We start from the raw sequence: 17,794 nt of genomic DNA on the forward strand, positions 1-17,794 counted from the left end.
AAGAACTATGGATGGAAGTTCGCAACATTGTACAAGAGGTAGCAACTAAAACCATCCCAAAGAAAAAGAAATGCAAGAAAGCAAAATGGCTGTCTGAGGAAGCTTTGCAAATAGCTGAGGAAAGAAGGGAAGCGAAAGGCAAAGGAGAAAGAGAAAGATACACCCAATTGAATACAGAATTCCAGAGAATAGCTAGAAGAGATAAGAATACCTTCTTAAATGAACAGTGCAAAGAAATAGAAGAAAACAACAGAATAGGGAGGACCAGAGATCTCTTCAAGAAAATTGGAGATATGAAGGGAACGTTTCATGCAAAGATGGGCATGATAAAGGACCAAAATGGCAGAGACCTAACAGAGGCAGAAGAGATTAAGAAGAGATGGCAAAACTACACAGAAGAACTATACAAGAATGAGCTTAACATCCCAGATAACCACAATGAGATGGTCACTGACCTCGAACCAGACATCCTAGAATGTGAAGTGAAATGGGCCTTAGAAAATCTGAGCAACAACAAAGCTAGTGGAGGTGACAGTATTCCAGCTGAGCTATTCAAAATCTTAAAAGACGATGCAGTAAAAGTACTACACTCAATTTGCCAGCAAATTTGGAAAACTCAACAGTGGCCACAGGATTGGAAAAGGTCAGTTTACATTCCAATTCCAAAGAAAGGCAATGCCAAAGAATGTTCAAACTATCGCACCATTGCACTCATTTCACATGCTAGTAAAGTTATGCTTAAAATCCTACAAGCTAGACTCCAGCAGTATGTGGATCGAGAACTACCAGAAGTACAGGCAGGATTTCGAAGAGGCAGAGGAACTAGAGATCAAATTGCCAACATACGCTGGATCATGGAGAAAGCTAGGGAGTTCCAGAAAAACATCTACTTCTGCTTCATTGACTATGCAAAAGCCTTTGATTGTGTGGATCACAACAAATTGTGGCAAGTTCTTAAAGAGATGGGAGTACCAGACCATCTCATTTGTCTCCTGAGAAACCTATATGCGGGTCAAGAAGCAACAGTGAGAACCGAACACGGAACCACTGATTGGTTCAAAATTGGAAAAGGAGTCCGGCAAGGCTGTATACTGTCACCCTGCCTATTTAACTTATATGCAGAGCACATCATGAGAAAGGCAGGGCTAGATGAATCAAAAGTTGGAATTAAGATTGCCGGGAGAAATATCAACAACCTAAGATATGCAGATGATACCACTCTAATGGCAGAAAGTGAAGAGGAACTAAAGAGCCTCTTGATGCGGGTGAAGAAGGAGAGTGCAAAAGTTGGCTTGAAACTCAACATTAAGAAAACCAAAATCATGGCATCCGGCCCTCTCAATTCCTGGCAAATAGATGGGGAAGAAATGGAGGTAGTGACAGATTTTATTTTTCTGGGCTCCAAGATCACCTCAGATGGGGACTGCAGCCAAGAAATTAAAAGACGCTTGCTCCTGGGGAGGAAAGCTATGGCAAATCTAGACAGCATACTAAAAAGCAGAGACATCACCCTGCCAACAAAAGTGCGTATAGTCCAGGCCATGGTTTTCCCAGTTGCAATGTATGGCTGTGAAAGTTGGACCATAAGAAAGGCTGAGCGCCAAAGAATTGAGGCCTTTGAACTATGGTGCTGGAGAAGACTCCTGCGAGTCCCTTGGACTGCAAGGCGTTCAAACCGGTCAGTCCTAGAAGAGATCAACCCCGACTGCTCTTTAGAAGGCCAGATCCTGAAGTTGAAACTCAAGTACTTTGGCCACCTAATGAGAAGGAAGGATTCACTGGAGAAGAGCCTAATGCTGGGAAAGATTGAGGGCAATAGAAGAAGGGGACGACAGAGAATGAGATGGCTGGATGGAGTCACTGAAGCAGTAGGTGTGAATTTAAATGGACTCCAGAAGATGGTAGAGGACAGGAAGACCTGGAGGAACATTGTCCATGGGGTCGCGACGGGTCGGACACGACTTTGCAATTAACAACAACACAATAAATTGCACACTCTGTTAAGTTTCTTTTTTGTTACTGGAATGTTGACTGACTTATTTGTTGGCCACTGTGACATTGACCAGGTTTGCTGGTACAGTATAATTTGATTATGAATCCATGTGGTTTTTCTTAGAAAAATACAACAGTGGTTAATACATTGATACTTTGTCATTCTCATTAAAGAATTCATCTATCTTCAGCTGCCCAATATAGGTGCCTGCTGACTTTTGCTGGGCAGCTGGGATGACCTTCATGCCAGGGTGACCCTGCTGGGAATATGCATTCTTGGGAGCACAATTCCAGTGTTGTTCCCACATTCTCCCCACCACCACCACCACTACTAGCACCACAAAAAGAAAGAGTAGAACTTAGGAGGGAATACACATACAATACATGGAGCCACGTATTTATAGACCAACCAAATAAGTTAGATGGATCTTCTACACTAGTGATAGAACAAGAATTCTGTTGGACCAGCTTTGTTCTCCAGCATTTTATTGATGCTATCCATCCCATCTTTGCCATTTCAAACAAGCATTTTGCTTAATGATAAGAGCAATGTCAGCCTGTTGCTCTGTAGGATCCTTTTTTTCCTCTTTTTGAAAATGCAATCCACACACTGGATATCATGTCTACCTAAGGATTCATATTCAGATCTATGAATGTAAATCCTTATGCAGCTGGAATATCCAACATGCAGTCAGTCCTCAATTGATGACCAGTTGTTTCATGATGATTTGAAATTATGATGACTTGGAAGAGTGCTTTACGATTCCATAAAGTACTCCTGACCATAGTAAAATGGCACGCTGGTCCACCTGCAGTCATATGGTTGTGATCTGTTTGGCAACCTGTTCGCATTTATGACAGGTTGCCAAGTGCCCATGATCATGTGATTTGCAATCTTCTCTGGCTTCTCTAGAAAATCAGTGGGGAAGCCAGCAAGGAAGATTGCTAGCTGCTGCTGCCTGCCAAATGATTTTTCCTCCCCTCCATCCAGGAGTCGGAGGGACCCTTTGTTGGAATGCGAAAATAAAACTTGGCTCTTCCAGATCCCAGATTCATTTCTGCGGCCCACTACCAGAGTTTCCTTCTGCACATGGAGGGGAGAGGAATTCCTGAGATGGGCTGGAGAAACAAAGCTTGGATCCCAAAGATCTAAACTTTGTTTCTCCAGCCCACCACAGGAGTTCCCTTCCACATACAGAGGGAAGGGAAACTTCTTGGCTGGATTTGGATCTTCAGGTTCCAAGCTTTGTAGGCATGGAGAGGAGGGGAAATCCTGCAGCAGATTGCAGAAATGAAGTTTGAATTTAGAAAGTCTGAGCTTTGTTCCTGCATCCCACCACAGGAGTTCCCATCTATTCATGAAGCAGATCAGGCAGGTCTTTTGCTTCATCCACTTAATAACCTGCATGGTCACTTAACGATCACAACAGGGAGAGCCAGGTTGCAGTCATTAAGTGAAGTGGTCATATTGGTATCTTAACAGCTACTTAACACTCAACAACTGAGATTCCAGTTCCAATTGTGGTTATAAGTTGAGGGCTGCCTGTGTACAGTATTTCCTTGCCCAAAGATAATTATTTTAAAACCATATGAAGAACCTCTGAGAAGCTAAAGTGCTTCATTGCAATTTGAAAACATTGTCATCATTCTCAATGTCAGCTTTGTTATTATTTATTATTTTTGGTTGGGATTGGCTAGTTGGTTCCATTAGGAGTACATTCCTGGCAGCTGTTGGCATATATCACATTGGAAGAGGACCAGATTTATGCACTCCTTATATTGTGAGCGGTACATTCTCACTCATAGTAAGACTCTATGCATCTGATTGAATGTCTTGCACAAATGCGTAATCAATACATTACATTGTCTTTAATACAATACAATACATTGTCTTTAAGGGGCCACCAGATTTATTGCTGTTTATAACATAGCATATAGCAACAGACTTCAATTACTTTTGAAACTATTAATAATCTTTTATGCTACTCTCTCCTTTTATAAGCATGCACTCTAAGGTAAAAAAATGTTTTTCTTGATGTATATTCATAATATCTATCTACTGATTGATTGGTCAGCCTACCCACCTACCTATCAAAATCTACCTAACTCCACTGCAAACCAACGGATTCAAGGAAACCTACAAAGTATATCTAAATTACTTTACCAACCATCCCCAAGGTGTAACTTCAGTAAAATAATTAAGAGACTATTCACTTTTTTTAATAACACTGCAGCATAAATGTATTTTTCCTGGAGCTTCACCGAAGAGTCATCTCTTCTTCCCTATTGATTTCCCCGTCACGGAGTTTTCTGCTCCCAGCTGGCTTTGGTGTTTATTCTGTAATAGAGTAAATAGCTGCTTATATGCATGACAGACTTTAACGGTCTAACATCATTAATGTCATTCTGAAGCATTTGCTAGTATTAAAAAAAAAAGCATTCCTCAGAAGTATGAAAAGGCATATCAGCAGCAAGTGAGGTGGGTTTATCTTTCTCCCAAATGAGAATTTACTAGTTGGGGAAAGGAGGGAAGGCAAAGAAAAGTTTGCAGTAATTACTTCCAACAGCAACATCCTGAAATAATTAGGTAATCAATAATAAACAGGCTTCTTTTGTGACTTTTGTTTTATTAAGGGCAACTGTGAGCCTAGTAAGTCATCTCAGCTACTGCACCTAGTTTTACAAATCAGGTGAAACTGCCCTGCCTTTCATTTTAGCTTCTCAGATACAGTGCAAATTTTAGATTTGCATAGTTTCAGCATTTTGCGGTCTGTGCATGCCTTGTGGAATTACCTAGTCAGAGGCATTCTAAATAGTTAATGACCCTTTTTATCTACAAGTGCAGCTTTATATGTCATTCATTACCACAGTGACTGACCAAGCTATAGTACAATTAAATGAGCAGCATGTTGAAATAAACACATTTCTAGCAGAAAAATATCAAGAGCATCTTCCCAGTGATATGGAAACATTTTGGTGGGGGTGAGTGTGGGATAATTGTCTTGGTAGCCTTAGTTGTTCATTATGCTCTTCTGATCAATTCCTTACCACATCTTGGGCTTCCATGTATCCCACTAACCTTCTCTAAGACAGTGAATGGTATAGAGCAGGGGTGTCAAACTGCCGGCACACAGGCCGGATGCGTCAGGGCGAAACCGTGCCCACCTCATTGCCAGCAATGGGAAAAAAAGTCGCAATACATTGCGACACATCACATGATGTTAACCAGAAGGGGACATTGGAGAAGAAGCATGGCTAGCAAACATGGCCCCATCTTATGTCCAACTGCTCTTAATCATAACCTAGCAATAATGCCCCATTATTTTGTATGGTAGTATTCTATTCTGCTTTTCTTTTCCATGTTCAACACCACCACGATAGTCATTGCCCAACACTGGAAAAATGAAAACTTACCAACTGAAGAAGTGCTAATTAAGAAAATTCTAGAGTGTGCAGAAATGGATAGATTGACTTTAAAGAGAAAGAAGATTCAGTGTATTTTAGAACATGGGATAATTTTTATCAATGGCTAGAAAAATGAGTCAGAGAGAAAGGAATGTGATATGTAAGTTTGAATATATATTAGTAAGAAGAATGCTATTGAGTGATTAATTAACATTGTTTATGATAATTAACTATATTATTGTTAGTTAAATTATTTTGTATGGTGGTATTCTATTCTGCTTTTTTTCCATGTTTAACACCATCACCACGATAGTCATTAGCATCAGCATCATCGCCATTATCATCATTATTTGTAAATTTGTGTCTCTATATTTGTAGAGTAGCTCAAGGTAGCAGATACATATCCTATTGGTTTTTTTTCATCATAAAGAATGCTGTTATTTTTAATTTCACGTCGAATCTTATAGAAGCTGTAATTTTTCTAGAAAAAGTTTCCTGGAATGCTTTTAAAGCTATAGCAAATTTCTGTAAACTTAGCTCCACAAAGCATTTTATTTTATTTTATTTTATTTTTATTTTTAAAATTTATAAGCCGCCCCACTCCCGAAGGACTCTGGGCGGCTAACAATAAAAAACATATAAAACATAACAAAACAAACAATGCAAAGACAGTCATCCAGGGGTCAGGTTTTATAAACCCCAGGCCTGCCGGAAAAGCCAGGTCTTAAGTAGCTTACGGAACACCAACAGGGTGGGAGCGGTCCTAATCTCCGGGGGGAGCTGGTTCCAAAGCGTGGGCGCCATCACAGAGAAGGCCCTCCTCCGCGGCCCTGCCAAATGGCACTACTTGGCCGACGGGGCCTGAAGGAGGCCCAGCCTGTGGGATCTAACTGGAAGTAGGGAACTATGAGGTAGTAGGCAGTCTCGTAAATAGCCTGGCCCTGAGCCATATAGGGCTTTAAAGGTAATGACCAACACCTTGAATTGGACCTGAAGACCAATAGGCAACCAGTGCAGCTCACGGAGGATAGGTGTAACGTGGGTGTATCGAGGAGCACCCACTATCACTCGCGCGGCTGCATTCTGGACCAACTGTAGTCTCCGAATACTTTTCAAGGGTAGCCCCATGTAGAGCGCGTTGTAGTAGTCCAGACGTGAGGTGACAAGGGCGTGAGTGACTGTAAGGAGAGCCTCCCAGTCCAGGTAGGGTCGCAACTGGTGCAACAGGCGAACTTGTGCAAAGGTCCTCCCAGCCACAGCCGTCAATTGATGTTCCAAATTCAGCTGTGGATCAAGGAGGACACCCACTTTGAAAATCAAAAGGATGATCACAACAGAGAATGAGAAATGGCCTTCAATCTGAGGCTGATTTTAACCCAAGAATGATGTGTTGAAATTTATTTCAAATATATTTGTAAGAATTGCCTAAGAAAATTACAAAGGGGAAGGACAAAAATGGTTAGGCAAAAATCTACCAACAAATTTGGTATTTCTAGTCTTCTGGGAGCAGCATACCTGCTGCCTCCAGTCAAAAAACATTATATTATTTCCTTCTTTTTTCAGGAAAGGGGCAAAATACTGCAAAAAGCATTGGAAAGATAGGAAGTTAATGAAAATTATAATGATGTGGAAAATTACAAATGATGTGTAAGGGTTGTTTGTTTTAATTTTGAATATTTGGGGGGAAATGCATGTTGTACCATTTTTATCAAAACCAGCAGATGGCAGACACAGAGCCCACATCTATGTTTTGAACTAATCATGGAATTGGAGGAGGCCAAGAATATTTCTGTCAAATCAATATTAGGCATTTGGGTCTGGAAGAATTGTGGGAGAAGCAGTTGGGCCCAATCTAGGAAAAACAAATCCTGGCAAGTTTTTCGAAGTCCAGCAAATCTTTTTTCAAACTGGAAAACACTTTCCTAAAAAGCAAGAAAGAAGATAGACAAAATGGTAACAGGGCAGGCATATAACAATTGCTGGATTATATTTGAGGCCAGCATTATTAGATAACTGCTGAAGCCCATAATATCACAGGGGTCCTACTGCCAGCTCCTACCCCTTGCTGCTCATCCTTCTTGTGACTGGTTTTTTATCCACCCTCTCAAACAAACCATCAATGGGAAAGAGGAAGGAGGAACCAGGGCAGTAACTTCCCCATGAAAAGTTTCTATGGAGATTCTCAATCATTCAGGTCATGATTTTCCCAAAGTGCTATTTCCAAAAGGGAACTGGACTTTCTTGGTTGAGAAATAAAACGTTTTCAAAAGAAAAAATCAAGAAAGTCCAGTTCTCTTTTGTAAAAAGCACCTTTGGGTTCCCCATGAAAAGACTGGCCCCGGAAGGAGAAAAAAAAAGGCAATAGCAACTGACAAGAATGGGCTCTCCTCAATTCCATCAAAATCTATACAACCAGCTTCTCACTGTTCTATGAGTGAACATCTAACAAAAATGCTCATGGAGGATAGAGACTAATGACCAACAGGAGGAGCCACAACTCACACTAGCCAATTGAAGTAGAGAAATCTGGTTGCATTGCAATAAAGCAGAGATAGCACTTGTTGAGCTGGCACAAGTCAGAAAAAAACTACTTAGAATACCTAGCAGAAAATGACGAGTGGGAAGTGGAAGTCCTGCTTGATTGGAAGGCAGATAGAGGATGTTATGCATTCCTGCCCTCAAGAAATGATCTGTGGGCTGCTCTTGCACTAGGGCAACATGGTCCTAAGGATCAGCAGGGCCTGCAAAAACTAAATGAGAAAGATAAACATCATTAAGAATTATGAATGGAGAAAAGTATCATAGTTTATTAAACTAGGTCACCAGTACAAAAATGTTGAAGTATTAATGTTTTATGGCAACAGGACAAGGGACCTCTAAACTGTAGTACAGGTAGTCCTCAATTTACGACCACAGATGAGCCCAGAATGGTGATTAAGTGGGGCATCCATGTGATTGACTTGCTTAATGATCACAATTCTGGCTTTCTTCATTGTGGTCATTAAGTAATCATGTGGATTCTTAAGTGGGAGGCCCTGGGACACCTGACTCAGGCTTGCTTTGCATCATCTCCCCAGCTCATACACTTCAATTTTGTCGCATTACCTTTTTATGAATAAAAGTATATTTGTCAATATCATAGGACTTCACAAATCCCTTTTACAACACATAAAGTTTTAAACTCAAATGAATCACCTCACTATATATATGCACACAAAAAGATGCTGGACAATCACCTTTCCATCACATTGTCTTCTATGCAGTCTCAGCTTCATTCTAGTCAACCTTATTGTGAACACAATTTATGTGATCCATTTTTGTCAAAAGTTAATTAGCAGCAGGATTTTTGAAAAGACACACCTATAATTTTTCAGGCCAGTCATGAGAACTGTGGTATCCCTAGGCAGCAGGGGATTATTTTTCCCCTCTTTCTGTGTATTATGTATTTTCTCCCTTAGATCCAGCATCATCTTCTACCTCTCTTAGGTGGAGAGAGAGAGAGAGAGAGAGAGAGAGAGAGAGAGAGAGAGAGAGAGAGAGAGATGAAACGATATTTTCTGTACAAAATAATCAGGTGACATATCGATTTTCACAAGCAAAACCTATAAAATATAGGAGAAAAATAAAAAACTAGTTTTTTCTTTTACTCTGATTCTCTCTACAGAACCAGGGGAAATAAATTGCTCAGCTCATTAATCAGGGAAATTATCCAGATCTATGGTAAAGTCAGGACACTGACTTTTTGGTGAAGCCAAATACTTTATTTTCCATCAGAATATAGACAGAGCCATTATTCACACATCTACCCATCTTATACCAGGACATAAGACCTGAAACCCCAGGCCTCCAAAGTTGTGGCTATGCCCCCACCGATCCTTTTCTAACGATGTCCCAATATGTAATTTTTAACTATCTAAAAGGAGAAAAATGTTTAATACATGCAATGATTGTATTAATTTAATTTAAATCAAATACAGTTTTTGTCCTGCCTCATCTCCTTGTAAGAGTGTTGCTTCTCAGTAAAACACTCACAGCTCCAATGTAGCTCTCACCACCCAAAAATAGAAAATATGTATTTCTGGATTAGAAGAATTGCTCTCAAATTTAGAAAATATTCCCATATTTGGAGAAATGCCATAGACTTTTTTTTAAGTACCTTTGACATGTCCCCTTTGAAAATACCACCTGGTGCATGATTTGAAATGGTTGATTTGTGTATTCTACACTTTACTCTGGGCTTAGCTTGAGCTGGGTGCACCAGGTCATTAAGGCCTGTTCTATATCCCATGTTTAAAAGAACCCTGGCTAACAGATGTGATGGGTGGGGTGGTAATCTCTCTGGCACATTTTCCTCCAAGTGAAATATTGCAGCTATCTTGCTCTGTGATTCAGAGGCTCTGGAAAAAAACTAAAAACCATACAGATTTCCAAGCAGATTCAAGGGTGATGTACCCCAGTCTATGTTTGTGATCGACCACTAATGTCATGATGAACGTTAATTGTTACAGGATGGTCTAACTTAGCCATATTTTCATGAGGCTTTCAGTATATTCTTTACTTCATTCTAAGAAAGAGATTCTTCACCCAATAGCATAGGTTTCTCCCATCACCCAACCTTATTTTTAATACCTTTTTGGGTTCATTTTTCAAATACTTGAGAAGGGTAGTGTCCTACATTTATTTGCAGGTGGTACTGACTTCATAGAAGTAGTTCTCATTGAATTACCACTTGTTCAACGAACATGCAAAGTTATGACAGTGCTGATTGAGGAGACCTAAAACCAGTCCCCGTAGCTATGGACATCACAGCATCCCTGTGGTCACCTGATCATGATTCAGGTGCTTGGCAACTGGCTTGCAATTATAATGGTGGCAGTGTCCCAGTCTTGTGGAAAACGAAAGGACTCTTACGAATTCCAGAGGGTTTTAGCAGAGAGATTTATTGTGCAGGTTCAGAAGCGATAGCAACAAGCAATTCTGAACCCCGAGGGCAGATTCAGACTTCAGTTTTATACTTTCTTTTTCTCAGGAACAAAGGAATACACATTGTAATACATTAGGTTTGTTTCTCACGGGTATACAATGGAGAGTTTGCTACATACATTGTTTCCAAGTGTAATGCGCATTATGTTAGTCACATACTACTAACACAGCACTATTTCAGTAATTATGCAGACATCATTATTCTAGTGATTGTTCATTATTCCACATTACCAGGGTCATGTAATCACTATTTATGACTTTCTCTTTTTTTATATAAATATTTTATTAGGTTTTATGAGGATGAGGAAAGGATGGGATCAGTATGGGTATTGGGTAAGGTTCGGGAGTGGGATCAGGGTGAGGGTAGGTACAAAAATGGGGTTGTCCCCCAACAATAATTCCACACTTTAGCAAGCAAATTGTCATCCAGATACAAATATTAAATAACAGTAATTAATGTAATAGTAAATAACTATAATCAATAACAATAGCAGTAATCATAAAAATAATAGCTAGTCAGTAGATATCATTCATCCTACTAAACTTCACAATCTTTCTTGCTAGATCGTGTTGTTAACCATTGATAAAAAAATTTCCCAAGTTTTAAAATAAACTGAGTCTTCTTTCTCTTTAATCTCTAAGGTTAATCTGTCCATTTCTGCACATTCTAAAATTTTTGTAATTATAATCTGACTATTTATGACTTTCTCTGTCAGCATCCCGCAAGCGGTCAATAGGAAAGCCAGCAATTAGTAACCACATGACATCACGTCTGGAATGACTGAAACTGGAAGTGCCGAGAACTGCCCTCATAAGTAGATGCAGTCATGCAATGTCACACTTTACAACCATGCCGCTCAGTGATGGAATGGCCAGTCCCAATTACCATTTAAAGCAGGGACTGCCAGTATTTGTCTTTCAAATCATCATTCATTCATTCTTTGAGCATTCATGCCCCTGCCAACTTTCCTTTTACCTGTTCCAGGCCAGTGGGATCAAACATCTCCAACCCACCCCCACCATCCATGGACTGTGCCAATTTTCAGGACAACATGAAAGGCTTGTAGAGAAGTATTGAAAAGGAATGAGTTTCCTTGTAGCAGTAGACGAGCTCATTAAAAGTGACAACTTCTGAGAACACTGCAGTGCTCTCATCTCAACAAGCCGTTCTTTAGACTAAGCTTCATATGTTGCCTGGAAACAAAGCAGAACAATAGCTGCCTCTGCTTTCCCTCTGGACTAGGAAGCACAACCAAATGCCACAGCTGCATTGACTTGATGAGATTCACTTGCAAAACCTTACTAAAACTATCCCTCTATCCTCACCGGTTTTCCATAATGGGGGTTGAGCATAACAGCAGCAACAGCAAAAACAACCTTAGCTGAGCCTACGTTTATCCATCACCACTTTTTGCACCTGTCTTTTAAGAGGTTGTTTTCAGCTATGGCTTAAAATCTTTGCAAATATATTGCATCTCCCAATTATTAGCTGGCCTTTCAGAGGCTCCCTGCAATTGGCCGTCTGTGAGTGCTTGCGGGATTATGAAGATGGCTTTAATCATCCTGTTGATGGAGAGATAAAATTTACATTAAGTGTGCCTTGGTGTATCCATTTGAATCCCATTAATTGCACAGGTTCAGTCCCTAGGTCTTTTTATCTGGGAAGAGGGCTCTAAATTGCTCTGTGAAAAAAAAATGGAAGTTAATCTGCACTTCTTTCTCCATGAAATATTCTGCAAGTGTAATTCTCCTGGGTCATATTTTGCATTTGTCTAGCCTTAGTTATTTATTGAGTGAATTTATATGCTGCCCATCTCACTCTACAAAGCAACCCTGAGCTGCTTACAATTAAAATAATAAATATTAAAATATTAACAGCAATAAATACAAACTAAAAAACTGAAGGCAAGGACAATACAGAGGTGGCATCTTCCCTATCAGTCCACCAGCCATCTCCCAAACACATAGTAAAAGTGGGGGCTGTGACAGTATCTAATTGCCTCCAAGCCCCCTCCACCATTTGAAGATGAGTTTATATAACTGGAAACACAATAAAAGTCAACCAGAATTCAAGTCATTCCCAGCACAACCAACCTACAGATACTTCAACATTAAGATGAAAGGACAAATATAAAAAGTGGAACAAGGGGCACATAACTAAAGCAGAATATCAAAAAATAGCCCAAGCCTGCAAAGATGAAGTGAGGAAAGCTAAGGCTCAAAATGAACTAAGGCTTGAGACCAAAGTCAAAAATAACAACAAAAAAAAGCTTCTTTCAACGTGTAAAAAAAACAAGAAAAAAGGTTAAAGAAATGATTGGTCCATTAGCGGGGGAAAGTGGCAAGGAGGTGACAAGCAACAGGGAGAAAGCAGAACTATTTAACTTGTTTTTTTGCATCTGTCTTTACACAAAGGGAAAAAACAGTCCAACCTATCAAAAACAATACTATAAAAAACGGATTAGAAACACAAGTTAAGATAGGCAAGAAAAAGGTAAGTGAGTACCTCGTTTCCTGCCTGAGCAGGGGGTTGGACTAGATGACCTCCAAGGTCCCTTCCAATTTTTTATTATTTTTATTATTATTATTATTAATCATCGCACAGTCAGCCAGATGTTCAGACTGGATTTGGCATTTTGTCTACCTATCGAGTCCTTACCCAGGACCTGGGATAGGCAGATGTGGATGTTTGATAGTATTACAGATATCGTCGCAGGATGGAAGCAGTTCCTAGTAAGGCCGCCTTTTGCAATTGACTAATAGCAAATTTGTCAATGCCAGTGGTGTTCAAATGGTGCTCCAGTTGTTTTGGGATTGCACCCAAGGAGCCTATTACTATTGGTACTACCCTTGCTTGCTTTTGCCACAGTCTTTCTATTTCTATTTGTAGGTCTTTGTATTTTTATTATTGTTGTTGTTATTGTTATTATTGTTGTTGTTAGACTTGGAATGAAGTACAGCATAAATCTAAAGCATTCCAATCCCATAATAGATCTCCAGGAACTCCTTTGATGCCCTATGTCCTCTAATCCATCTGCTAATTCTCTCTAGATGCTGACTTTTTCATACACAGCCACCTCACTGAATTCAAATCAGGTAACAAGGACTTTTTCAGGTTTTCCTTAATTATGCAGAGCCCAGCTATGGACTCTTTGATGCTATATGGAGCGAAACCCCTCAAATCTGAAATGTTTTCTTTTCCAATAAGAATCTCATATAGCAATCCCAATGGGAATGAAGCAAAACCAGAAGATTCAGGAAAACGACTACAAGGTGGCAGTTTGAAAAGCAGAAGGTGGAACAGTGAGGGAATGAGATAGCTGCTAGAAAGGTATAAGGAGCTGTAACCTTGAATAGGACAGTCATCATACAATGGACACGTTTTATTTTGTTGCTACTCTCCCCAAAAGACAGAAGAAGAAACAAATAAGAGCACTATCTTTAAAGGGGAAATAATGGCTGCCTCTAGTAAATAGAGACAGTGAAAAACACACCGCTCAGCAGCATCTATAATTCTTGTACAATGCAATGGTTGCATAAAGCACCTTTTGTGATGCTCAGGGTATTTCCAAATGATTTCTGGGTAATGAGTTAGGGATGGTATTGCAGTGGCTGCTGGCTCATTTTGCATGAAATAGTGCATTGACAGCCTTGGACAGTAAACCTGCCTTTGCTGAAAAGAGATATTACTTCTAAGACTATGTTTATTTCCACTTTTTCTGAAAAAAGGCTGTAGGATTTTATCTGCAGTAGACAGCTTGGCTTAGCCTGTGGGCAAGCACATCAGTCCACATCCATATCTTTTAAGTTACTGCTGGGCTGCAACAGGAAATAGGTAGGAATTCTGAAATAGGCAGTCAGAAACTCAGCCAATTTATTTTATTTTATTTTATTCAGTGTGAAACTAAAAAAAAACCCAACCTCTGCCTCTGCATCAACAGGGTTTAGTTTGTTCAATTCTGCCTGCATTTTCCCGATTTCCTGGGATATTTCTTCATGGCTTGCTGAGTTCATGGTTCATACTGGGATTCAGCTTCAGGTTATTGGTTCTTATCCATCCAGCCCATTACAGCATCCAGACACCAATCAAATCCTTGCATCATCCTTGTGTTTGGAATTGGATGCCACCAGTACACATGAAGCTAAATCCCAGTAGTTGACTAGGATGGGATTGTATCCCCATAGAATCAAATAAGCAGATTTCTCTCTATCATTGGAGGTACAGATTGCACCAGTGGCTCAGATAGCATTCAGCCAGTTGTGTCTGATTCAGCAGCTGTTACATTTCCTGGACCGGAATGGCCCATGCTCTTATAACTTGTTTGGATTATTACCATAGGCTAGCAGGCAACTCAGAAGTTGCAATAATGTAAAATGGAGCAGTGGGGTTGTAATCCACAACATTCTTAATGTTGGAAGCGGGAGTTCAGTGGCACTCAACAACTTACTGACTGTAAGAGGCAGAGAAATATAAATAGAGAAATTGGGAATGAAGGCGAATATATGTGTTTCCCAGGGTAATGTTGCATTGATCTGATCTGGATCAGTCACCAGGATCAGAGGTTTACTCTCCCAAGTTTTTGGACTCGTGCTGGAGCCCATCCCCAGGGAACGTCTCTCTAGCAGGGTGTGTTGAGAAACTGGGATTTACTGTATCACTTCTTTGTTCTTCTCTAAATCAATTCTGTCATATTACTAATCACATGGTCTTCTATCCTCATTCCTAAGCATGTGCATGTACAGAAACCCTTTTGCTCTCAATTCTGTCAACCAAATGGCTTCTCTCCCCCAGGCACATGAAGTACATGCATGCTGATGGTGTCAGTCAGCTCTTTGAGGTAATCCAGACAAGAAGCACAACCAGGACTACTAATAGTATCTTTATTGTAAGGTTACAGTAACAATAACAGGATCTTGTAAATCTGAAAGTACCTGTCTTTTTCCTTATTTCTGCTCTCTCCACAACTAGGGAAGTTCCCTCCTGAGATTATTTCTCTATCCCCAGCCCTCCTTTGGATTCACATTTCGTTTATCAGCACATTGTCTAGGCCAGGGGTGTCAAACTGGTGGCCTGCAGGCCAGACACGTCATCTGGAAGCTGCGCCAACCCCATTGCCGGCAATGGCAAAACCATCCTGATACGTTGCACGACATCACATGATGTCGCGAGTTTGACATGTCTGGTCTAGGCTGTGACTCTTCTTCCTGTTTCCTATGGTCATTCTTACATATCATCAAATATAATTAATAGGAACCCTATGTTATTATCAAGACTAAAAAAGGTAACTTGTGAAAGGGCAAAAGAAAAAAGTCAACCTGACCCCAGCTGAATTTGAGTACAACTCTATGCCTTATCATAGCCCTAAATTTAGTGATGATCCTATAGTACAGGGGTGTTAAACTGCCAGCCTGCGGGACAGTTGCATCTTATGGAGGCCGCGCCCACCCCAGCTCTCGCAATGCAAAAAAAGTCACAATACATCGTGACACATCAGGCGACGCGGCGAGTTTGACACCTGTGCTATAGTATAACACCAACATATCATGTACTTCAACATTCCTGCTACAGATCTATTCTCACAGATAACATAATCATTTTATTCTTCCTTTCATTTCCCAGTGGATAAGCCTGATTTTCTACAGAATGTTCTTTAACGTTTCCTAAATTGGTTTCAAGAATCACTAACTCCATTTTCAAGTCCACATTGGCTTTACTACTAATCAGGTGAAAAGGTCTGCAATACCCAAATTCATTAGAAATGGGATACCTAAGCTTTGCCAATTCTTTGACAATTCCTTAATGCTCAGCAAAGGATGTATTATTGCTGCCCTTTTTTCTATCTGCTTGGTTGTCAGTGGGAGAGTTGAAACAGGTATTTAGCCAACATATCAGAAAGCCTGTGTTCAAAAATGGTTTCATCTGAGAACTCTATTATCTCCTTAGCTTTATATTTTGGTGGTTTGTTGATTTGTTAAATGGGGCAGGTTGCAATTGAAAGATTGTGTGACCTCTAATGTACACTTTGCCCACAATGGGGGGAGGAGGAGGAGGAGGAGGAGGAGGAGGAGGAGGAAGGATTCACATTGGAATACAAAGCACCTTCTCTTAATCATTCCAGATTCTGCTTGCCTGTTTCTGCAGCAGCAGAATGACCTTAACTGTGCTACCATTGTTTCAGATAATTTAAGAGTCATTAATAGCTCAACATCAGAAATTTGAAAGGAAAAAAAAAACCAGTGCAGGCTTGCTTACAATCAGAGGTAGAAATCAAACTTTTCACAGTTCTGTGAAGAAAGGGACATAAAACAAGAGTCAAATCACAAGGACAACCCATTCCAGAAGAGAGATTGCAGTAAGTAACTGAACTCTGGGTGTTTATACGTATTGATACTAGCATCAATACCTTGAAGGGCACTCGGGAAACAGTTGCATAATGCTGCATTTCTTCAGTAATGGGACCCTTAACAAACCTCCTCCCCCAGGTCTTATTATACCATTTATACTAAAATGAAGTCAGCTTAGTCACAGCCAATGTCATGAGGACATGTCCAGAGCTGATTTTTGAACTGCCACCTAAGTCATGGCAGGAAGTGCCCATAATAACAAATTAACCCTTTCCATAGAATAAACAGGCTTCGAATAATAGATCTGGAAACTGAAAGAGACTGGGAACCTACTGGATCTATTTTGCAGCTCCTTCAGTGTGGAGCTCAGAACGAGTAATTGAAGAGCTTTCCATTCAATATCAAAAGGCCTTTAAACTGTCACCTTACAAAATCATCACCTCATGAAATGCATTCTCCTTCAGGCTCCTTTGCAGCGTAGAAGCATCGTCTTCAAAAGACATACTGTATGTTTTAGCAGTGGCTGATTTGGATTCTTAGATACACCTTTAAACACACCTTTTTACAGTGGAGTTGGTCTGCAATAGCATTCGGCGACTACGGTCGGAAGGAAAGTGGAGGGATTAAAGAGCTACTAGCCTTCCCCTCATTCCAGTCTCTGTGGGGAGTGTATTTCAAGCAGGTTCAGTGACAAAATGGGATGTGGCATGAAAGAAAGAAAACAGGGTTAATGCATGGCAAATCTCTCTCCCCTATCTTCAAATGTTCATTGACACTGCAGCTCAGCCACAGGCGTTGTTTGAAATACAGCTATCAATAAACTTTTTATCTCTGCCAATATGACAGATGAAATGAAATGATGATAATGGAGCCGGGGAAAGAGATCACTATGCAAAGAGAATGAAAGGAACCTTAACTCATCTAAACAATTAAAGAAGCAATAGGTTTTTCTGGCTATGTAGCAGCCATACCAACATCCTGTTACCCTTTAATATCTGCAGGAGTCGTGCTGAAGAGAGAATTGCCTTATTATAGGCAAAAACAGCTTGTTTCCACTGAATTTATGTGT

At 40.2% G+C, this 17,794-nt stretch overlaps 1 long non-coding RNA gene across 3 annotated transcripts in view; it reads right to left on the reverse strand.

Moving 5' to 3' along the window:
* Positions 1 to 4,162: 4,162 nt before the first annotated feature.
* The window catches only part of LOC120313090, a 33,329-nt gene continuing 19,697 nt past the window's right edge, over positions 4,163 to 17,794 (reverse strand). Inside the window, exons 1-3 of one of the 3 annotated variants that reach the window (XR_005558050.1) lie at positions 11,357 to 11,510; positions 7,998 to 8,138; positions 4,163 to 4,330 (exon numbers count right to left, since the gene is read on the reverse strand). This is a non-coding gene — a long non-coding RNA (uncharacterized LOC120313090). Of the gene's footprint in view, positions 4,331 to 7,997; positions 8,139 to 8,757; positions 8,870 to 11,356; positions 11,511 to 17,794 lie in introns of those variants that run through there. The other 2 variants (XR_005558051.1, XR_005558052.1) reach the window with 2 other exon arrangements.

Source organism: Crotalus tigris, unplaced genomic scaffold, assembly GCF_016545835.1.
Source record: "Crotalus tigris isolate CLP2741 ecotype Arizona unplaced genomic scaffold, ASM1654583v1 scf7180000018565.659758, whole genome shotgun sequence".
NCBI lineage: Eukaryota > Metazoa > Chordata > Lepidosauria > Squamata > Viperidae > Crotalus > Crotalus tigris.